We start from the raw sequence: 9,943 nt of genomic DNA on the forward strand, positions 1-9,943 counted from the left end.
TAGTCTTCTACATCTACAACATTTTCGTTAAATAAAAACAGCTAAAAAGTTATAAATAAAAGAATTATTATTAAAAAAACAAAATACCCGACTGCACACTAAAAAAAGAGTAAAACAAGCCCCACAATAATATTTAATTTATAAATATTGATGGAAAGCATCGCAGGCGGGGACCACCTTGACCGCCACCAACGAAAATTCTGCTAAATGGTGCACAACCGAAATGACTATAAATAAGCCTCTGTTGGTCCCCGCCTGCGATGCTTTCCATCAATATTTATAAATTAAATATTATTGTGGGGCTTGTTTTACTCTTTTTTTAGTGTGCAGTCGGGTATTTTGTTTTTTTAATAATAATTCTTTTTATTTCGTGTTTCTACGCTGTTAATTTTGTTTCGTTTGCTGGTTAATTGTTTGGTGGTTTTGAAAGCTGAACGGATTTATTTGTGTGATCTGTGAAAATGCTGCTCATAAAGGTTACATGTATTGAATAAATCCTACTAATATTATAAACGCGAAAGTTTGTATGTATGGATGTTTGTTACTCTTTCACGCAAAAACTACTGAATGGATTTTAATGAAACTTTACAATAATATAGCTTATACATCAGAATAACACATAGGCTACAATTTGTAAACATATTGTTCGAAATACTAAACCTGCGCAGACGAAGTCGCGGGCACCAGCTAGTACAGAATATATTCTGTATTAAATAGACGTAACCTTTGCGTGAGCAAATAAAATAAGTATACCAATCACGTCAATTTTATCTCACTAAATGTTTTGCGAAGACATTAATATTGATTTCGGAAAGAGTATGGTAATCCTACTTATATTATAAATGTGAAAGTTTGTGAGAATGTATGGATGTATGTTTGTTATTAAATCACGCAAAAACGGCTGGACCGATTTGATTGAAATTTGGTATGTAGATAGGTAATACCCTGGATTAACACATAGGCTACTTTTTATCAACACACCACGCGGGCGAAGCCGCTGGCGGAAGCTAGTTATACATACAACTAGCCGTTTTCCCGCGGTTTCACCCGCCTCCCGTGGGAACTTCTGCGTACCGGGATGTATGTACTTATGTCACTAGGGGAGAGTGACGCTTTGCAGCAGTATTTTTTTTTCAATTTGTCCTGTAGTTTTTGAGTTTATTCATTACAAAGCAACAAAAATACAAGTTTTTCCTCATTATAATTATGGTACCTATAAATTGCTATTCCTTTTCACCTCAAACGCCAACTCTAATAAAAGAAATTGACCAGACAATAGTCAGACCATTTACCCTCTGAACAAAGTTGAGTTCACACTGTCACTACAAACGCTTACGGAAAGCAGTAAAACTTCACAAAGGAGGTTACACACTCCGTCAACTATGAATATCATGACGCCAGTTATGTTTGACTGTGCAACTAGCTTTAGCCCGCGACTTTACCCTTGTGCAACTTTGGCCATCATTACGCTAGCTGTTTCTATGTATTACTAGCTGTTCCCCAGGTTTTCATTCAGAATTTCTGTGTATTTCCCAGGTTTTCTTCATCTCCCGAAGGATATACTTAGTATACTGTAGTACACGGATAAAATAGAGTCTATGTTGTTCGGGGATAATGCAGCATTCTGATGTCAAAGAATGTTTAAATCGGTACAGAAGTTTTTGAGCTTATTGGTTGAATACTAGTACATAAACACATACAAATTATTCGTATTTAAAATAAGAATGTAGCTGTAAATTCTAGGCAACTGTTTCCTGACATTTCCCCTACATCCAAAAAGAGTTTCTTTCAGCACCCGTCTAAATAGTAGTTTGTCATTTTGCCCATACGTATAAAATGACCTCCAACAAACATACATACGGTCTTATTCATACTATAAGGCTAGACAAAGAGACAGTTACCTACACGTGGTTAGCGTGTGCTAAGTGTTAACTAGCTGCGCTAAGTTGCCGGAGTCCCCAACATTGATTGTTGCAACCAGACGCCGGCAATTTGCTTTGTGGCGATGCTATTTGATATAACGTGTTCTATTCTATATGGGGTGACAGTAACTAGTAGTAGCTAGGTCATGCAAACATATTAGGGGTTGTTTGTGATTAAAATTATGGTATTTGTATTGTATAAAATCTTTGTAAAGTAATAAACAGTAAGCAATAAGTAATAACTACATATTTACAACTAGCTTGGCAATTAAGAAAAGTCACCAAAAATCCTCTTAGAGAAACTCCTTTATAGGTAGTTGGTTAAATAGTCAGTTTTAACTTTCACTAAATGTTAGAAAACAAAGTTTGGCCATTCGAGATAAACCCAAAAAACCCAGAAAGAATTTTCATGGGTTTACAAAAATTTTAGTATCATAAAAAAAACCCCCGACCCAAAAAAAGTACCTACGCAATAATTATGACAAAAGGTTAAAAACGCTAAACCCTATAAAAAGCAAAAAATAACTTTTAACACTACGTAAACTAAATTTTGACGTGTCGGGGGACCGCTTTTTACCTTCATAAATACTTACATAAATCAAATGATACCTACCTAATTACAACATTCGTTTTAAAAAAAAAACACGTATCTAAAGTAATGAATTAGAGCGGTCCCCCGACACGACAAAATTTAGTTTACGTAGTGTTAAAAGTTATTTTTTGCTTTTTATAGGGTTTAGCGTTTTTAACCTTTTGTCATAATTATTGCGTACTTTTTTTGGGTCGGGGGTTTTTTTAAATTTATAATTTATTTCAATTACTTTCCGTGATGTTCGATTTTCGTACTTTCTGTTACTTCTGACAAAATAGAATTGTTCATTATTAGAGAGAAGACACCACCAGTAACATCGAACTTTCTTAGATCCAGGAACAGCTGAGTATATTCAAGCACTTCTGGCGCCTCAATTGGTTAGTGATTCGTACATCCATCGGGCAAACAAATATGGGCTGTTTATATTCAAATGTGTCTTACTCATCTTAGTTTTAGATAAAATGTGGAAATGGAAGTGGAATAAAATAAAAAATAATAATGATAACATACAAAAACTACCGAAAGTTAAGAATACATTTTTGGCTATAACTTTTTTTGGCATTGTTTTTTTTTTTACTTTCTTAGTAAAAGTTACTCTAAATTAAGTGGACTATTTAATTATATAGGTCTCTTTCGTGGTGGACATTTGGACCAAACTTCATACATTCTTGCCCAATCTCCAATGGCCTTGCAAGCTGGGACGAATTGTTAATGCATTCCAAATCCAGCATTTCTTAATCCCTCGCAATAGTGTATATTTACCGGCTTAACTTAAGGCATAACTTGCAATGCCTAGCCCGATAAGAACAGCCTCACTGGGACTTAGGAACGATGTTCAATGAACAGGCGTTCTCAGTTTTATCTGTTTGACAAACTTCGCCTACAGACGTACTGTCTATCTTAGGCAAGTTGGATTTCCTTTAAACTTATGTTACCTAGATGGGTGCGTCGTGGGCTGCGAGTTGTTCGAAAGAGATACCGCGGCCCTGGTACATAAAAGGCCTATGACAGAACACGACGGTTTTTAGTCAGTAAGAGTCTGACACTCCCTCACCGCTGCTAACCCACAGCGGGAGGGGTCATTTGATGATTTTTGACGTCGGAAAAAAAAAAATGGGTGCGTCATCATTTGTTTAATACAACTCGGTGTATTAACTGTGTGTACCTAAGTGCTTTAACAAAATATTCAAGAATACATAAGAGAGTACATAATAGAGTACATAAGAGAGTAAATAAGATAGTACATAAGAGAGTACATAAGAGAGTACATAAGATAGTACGTAAGATAGTACATAAGAGAGTACATAAGAGAGTACATAAGAGAGTACATAAGAGAGTACATAAGAGAGTACATAAGAGAGTACATAAGAGAGTACATAAGCCCATACTCCCTTCCTATACCGATTTAATTAAAAGGAGATGGCATAAATTTCATAAAAGAGTGTACATAAGAGAGTACATAAGAGTGTACATAATAGAGTACATAATAGAGTACATAAGAGAGTACATAAGAGAGTACATAAGCGAGTACATAAGAGAGTACATAAGATTGTACATAAGAGTTTACATAAGAGAGTACATAAGAGAGTACATAAGAGTGTATATAATAGAGTACATAAGAAAGTACATAAGAGAGTACATAAGCCCATACACTCATCCTCCTTTTCTATACCGATTTAATTGAAAGGAGATGGCAAAAATTTCATAATAATTAATAATTTCAATAATTCATAATAAATAATATTGCAAAGCAGCCTCAAAAAAAATATAAGCACTGAAAAAACTAGCAGTCACTGATAAACAATTACACGCGATATTAATTTCACATGAAATTAACAAAGTTAAATAGAAACGAATTATACCGTCACTACACCATTAATGTGTAATACCTAATTAACGAACAAAACAAAGCTATTAAATCAACTATTAACACAAAATAATAACAAGCAATTATATGAATAGCTGGCATTAAATAAACATTATAAATGTGTCAAAAATAAACACTGTTTACTGTACAAATTAGGTGCGTTTCTGATTTGCAAATATGTGACGTATTCACTTTACATATGGTTCAACTTTGCCTAATGTTTAAATAGCTTTGACGCACCTTATAAAATTTATGATTAAAACGTAATATCGTATTTAACGTAAGATTAAATTGGAATAATAACGTCATTCCAATTACAAAAGCTGGCCGACCTATATTTCTAGCACGTCCTGACCTTTTCTAAGACAGAAAGAAAGGAATTAGGCAATTATTTATATTTCATTATCACTAATCATAGGTCGAAACTCAAGGAACATACTAATGAACCTACACATTGGTTCTGCAGGCACCAATATACTACATATCTTTCTTACAGGCAACTAGCTATTCCACACGTATTCTCCCGCGTCCTGGAAAAACTTCTGCAGAGAATGTAGCTTCTAAACAGCCAGTTTCTTCATCAAAAGTAAAAGTCAAAGTAATGTCATGTAAAGTAAATGTAACGGTCAAATTCGTTTTTTCAAGGCTAAAGTAACAGCAAAACTAATAGATAAAACGAATTTGACCGTTACTTTTACTTTATGACATTACTTTTGCTTTTACTTTTACTTTTTGAAATTGGCTGTATAAAGAGTGTAAGAATGATTCAATTCGGTCCAGGAGATCTAGAGTCTATTCGATGTAAACAAACAGACAAACAATCAAATCTTTTCTACTATATAGAGTAAAGTGGTAGCCTAGTGGCAGAGTAGTGGTGGCCTAGTGGGTAAAGGACCAACCTCAAGTACGAGGGCGCGGGTTCGATCCCAGGTCAGGCAAGTACCAATGCAACTTTTCTAAGTTTGTATGTACTTTCTAAGTATATCTTAGACACCATTGGCTGTGTTTCGGATGGCACGTTAAACTGTAGGTCCCGGCTGTCATTGAACATCCTTGGCAGTCGTTACGGGTAGTCAGAAGCCAGTAAGTCTGACACCAGTCTAACCAAGGGGTATCGGGTTGCCCGGGATACTGGGTTGAGGAGGTCAGATAGGCAGTCGCTTCTTGTAAAGCACTGGTACTCAGCTGAATCCGGTTAGACTGGAAGCCGACCCCAACATGATTGGGAAAACGCTCGGAGGATGATGATGAGAGTATAAATATAGAAAACAAAGTAAAGCAAAAGTATTTATTGGAAACACGGAACACGGTACACCAATAAACGTGTTCGCGTTGTTATAGTACGGTTATATGTACAAGTGAAATATATAGGCGTATCGAATAAAGATTGGGACACACTTACGTCCGTACTGTCTTAGTTTTTCCTGCGACCTAAGTACTGTAGTAGTAAAACTGCACGCAACGGTTGGAGTATTTCATTTCTGTTTTTTTTTCCATTTTAGTCGTTTTCTTTATTCATTTTGTAACACAGGAGATCATTCTGAACCACGACGTCACAACGGCAAGTGGATCCTATGTATGAAGACTATGTATTTAGTAGTAATTTACTAATAGTTAAAACAATGCATTTTCTGAAACAATAACACGGGCAATAATATGATATCCACAATTAAAAAATACTAGGAATACCTACGTATGATGTGCGCTCTATCTTAGATTTTATTACAATCCATATCAGAGCCAACAGAACAACACACATTGCGTGGAGATGAAAAGACTACTCCAAATGTCACCGATTACACTTATGACAAAAATCTTGAACCAATTTATAAACTTGATAATATTAATGACCTCGTTGGCGCAACGAACTCTGCCGAACTGATGGTCCCGGGTTAGATTCCCGATACGATCAACATTTGTGTGATTAGCATGTGTGTTGGCTGTGTTGTTGTTAAGTATAATAAGTAAGTATGTATTAATAAATATACAAGCGACCCGCCCTGGCTTCACATAACAGTATTTCCCCACAATTTAATGGATGTTAACCTTCCTCTTCAATCACTCTATCTATTGAAAAAACCGCATGAAAATCGGTTTTGAAGATTTAAGCGAACAAAGGGACATAGGGACAGAAAAAGCGAATTTGTTTTATACTAGTGATGTATATGTAACTATAATTAGTTTATCAGTTCTGTTATCACCGATAACAAAAGTTACTAAAAATCTTACCGTGGGGCTAATCGACCGAGTGTGAAAGTTGTCCAGATATATCATTCTTCTGTACCTCAAATTGAATGTGTTCTTAGTGTTAAATTAACAGGTCTTGTTACAAAGGGCGGTTTGGACTATTGCCAACATAGAACTCAAGTAGCTCAAAGGGCTACAAGGCTTTAATGGAACTGGGTTGATTGGGAATATCGTATTTCCATTCTGCAGTTGGTTGAAATAATACTATGGAGTGTCTTCCTTGTAAAGCGACACCTAGTTGATCGCCTTGCATAAAAGACGTTGGTCCAATTCGGAAAATCGGTTAGGATTTGTGAGATCTGTTTTGGTTGCTGGTATACCAATTTAAATGGGTCTTATATAATTCTTTAATTTGGTGTATCTTTGGTCTTATTTTGGTTCAATGACGAGTTTCTTTATTAGTTTCTGTATTTAAATCCGAATACGATTAGAATAAGATGCAGAATTGACGTATTATGAAATTCTGCAAAGATTCGATTTCCTGAGAGAGGTCGGTTCATGGTTCAATTTTATTTGGCTCATAGCATAAAAAGAATAATTGTATTGTGAGCTTTACTTTATTTGGAGACAACTATTAGAAATTGAAAGTGTTAAAATAAACACAATAAAATGCATTCATGTAGGTACCTTCTTTAAATTCCCTTGTCCCCATAATCCGTGCTTCCACAGTGTTACCAACAGCTCGAATACTTACTGTTCTTGCAATTCCACTGGATTCAAAGTTTATTAGAAGTTGGATCCTTACGACTTCATGCAGCTGAGTCCCATAGGAACTATGCATCCTTGGAATAACACCACGTCTCTGCTTTACGGTAGTGTGGGAATCTTTGTTCGGGAGTCAGTTTATGGTTTTGTTTTGTGGGTGAGGAAAATGTTCTAGAATATGTAGTTGATACACGGAAGAAGGAAAGATAGCGGAGATGCGATAAGGAAGGTAGTTCTAGTAATATACGGTAGGCGTGATCAGTTACTAGAACTAACGAGACGTTCGGGTTTCATGTAAAATCACTTGTGAAAATATGTGTGTGTGTCAAATCACTTGTGAAACCAATCTGTCAAAGATTGGTCTCACCTGTGCTCGTGGCTAGGTGAGTTTCAATTTCCTACATAGGCTGGTCGTGCGCGATTATTATGTTTGTCCTAATAAAACGAATATTCATAATTTTCAAGAGTCAAATGGAAACGTTTATTTATTCACAATATACATATTTACATTAATTGAAAATAAAATAAAATAAACTTATATATATATATATACAACTTAAAACTAATACAGTGCAATGGAAACTAGACATGCATTTATCTTGAAGAGTAAGAAAAAGCCTTATGAAGCTATGAGAGGTTGATAACACATTTTATCCATAAAGTTCTAATTATCTAGTTACTTAGTAACTTATTTTCTTGAACTACTTAGTTGGAAACGAATTGGATCAGGATCTGTCACTTCTGGAAATAAATGGATTCTGGATTCAGATAAATGGATTAATAATACTAATTATCATGATTGTACTTGAAAAGAAATTAGCTTAGGCTGGAAACAGTGCTCGGTTGACGGAGCGCTGAGCACTGTTTCCAGCCTTAAGATTGTACTCTAATTTAATTTCAAATTTTTTTACTAAAAAAAATGTATAGCTAAAGAAGTCTGAATCTAATCCAGTCTTCATACAGAAGTCGTTCGTGATACATATAAAATAACGTAGGCAGCGACCATTCTTCAAAAGTTGCATCATCATCAAATTTTATTAGAGCGGTCCCCATAATTTCAGTACGCATAAACCGTAAACAAACCTAAACCAGTTTAAACGAAACGAATATCGCCGTACAATATTAATAAATTGTAACCAATGGACCACGGTTTCATGAATACCAAACGGTGCTATTACATCGGGGATGATCCTAAGCAAACACGTAGCGTCGCCAATAACGCACACAATATTGGTTTAATGACAATTCGCTTGTTAATTCAATAGAAAACCGACCCTTTTTTATGATGTTTATAAAGCATTAATTGATACGAAGCGTTATACAAAGAAATGTCCACTCTGGTACAGCACTCATGAACAATAAGTGGACGAACGTGTCAGGTTAATTTACCGTGTATGCGGCCTTAAATTTTGTATGGTGGTCCGAATGGTGATTAAAACCAAACCGCGGTGTAATCGGATTTTGTACTTTAAAAGGTAAACCATTACAGTATGTTCGTTTCGTGGCAAAAATAATTTTGGTGTTGATCTACCTCGACCATTTTGTAAATGAGTTACGATTATTTTCATCATTTTATTTTGCAGTTGTTCGATGTGCCATTAACAGTGTTTGAGTATTCAAATGTACTGAATACTAGTTTTTGTACCCAAAAAATACAAAACTATGTAAATACTGTGTATATTCCTCTCTATTTATAAAAAATCCCGGGTTCAGCATACTCAGGTTCGATAAAAAAAGCCACCAGCCTCTGAAATATTGTTTCGTAAACCGAGTCAAAATAACGAAATTCTCCTATATTTTTAGACGGAGGAAAATATAACGGGGGATTATTTCCCCAAAAATATCATGGCGCAGTCCTATTCTTCTGGATATTATGTTTCGTCCAATTAGACATTTTCTTTTGATCATTATTTTGCTTCTGCTTATAATTTTGTACCTATCAATCGGATAATTATACCTATTTCTGAAATATTCCTACATTATGTGTTAGTCTTTGTTATAACTTATAACTAAATGAATATAAATAAAAATAACTGTATGTTCACGAGAAAATCATAATTACTAGTAATGTTAATTAGAGTCTAATATTCCTTTTCTGTATTGAGTGTATTCAAGTCTAATCGATGAAGATGCAGTTGAATCTCCGACTCAAGTTCAAACTTCACAAACAGGTAACACTAAATTTTCGTAGTAACGTTTAAGAGACTTTAAGGCTATTGTATACCCGTGTGAACTCTGTATATGATGTATGAACACGAAAGATTTTCCTTTGAATAACTATATGAATATCAATCCAGGATTTTCTTTGTCAGTTTGTCTTCACGATGATTTCCTCGATCTTTAATTCCCAAAAATTAATATCATGGCCAGACAGTTCCATTATTCCAATGAAACAATTCTTTAGTCACGTTCTTAAAAATTATAACACTAGGTGGGTGTAAGAGACCGACTCATGTATCTACTCGTAATATATAATTCCTGGGCTACCCTTCCCAACACCCACGCAGGTGATGGAGTGCTCCATTCCTAGCGTACGAACGACAAATAACAATTAAACCATAATTAAATTAACCCCAATTTAGCAAGGAGTTTCTGTAATAGAGGACTATT

This window comes from Helicoverpa zea, chromosome 9, assembly GCF_022581195.2.
Source record: "Helicoverpa zea isolate HzStark_Cry1AcR chromosome 9, ilHelZeax1.1, whole genome shotgun sequence".
NCBI classification, from domain to species: Eukaryota; Metazoa; Arthropoda; class Insecta; order Lepidoptera; family Noctuidae; genus Helicoverpa; species Helicoverpa zea.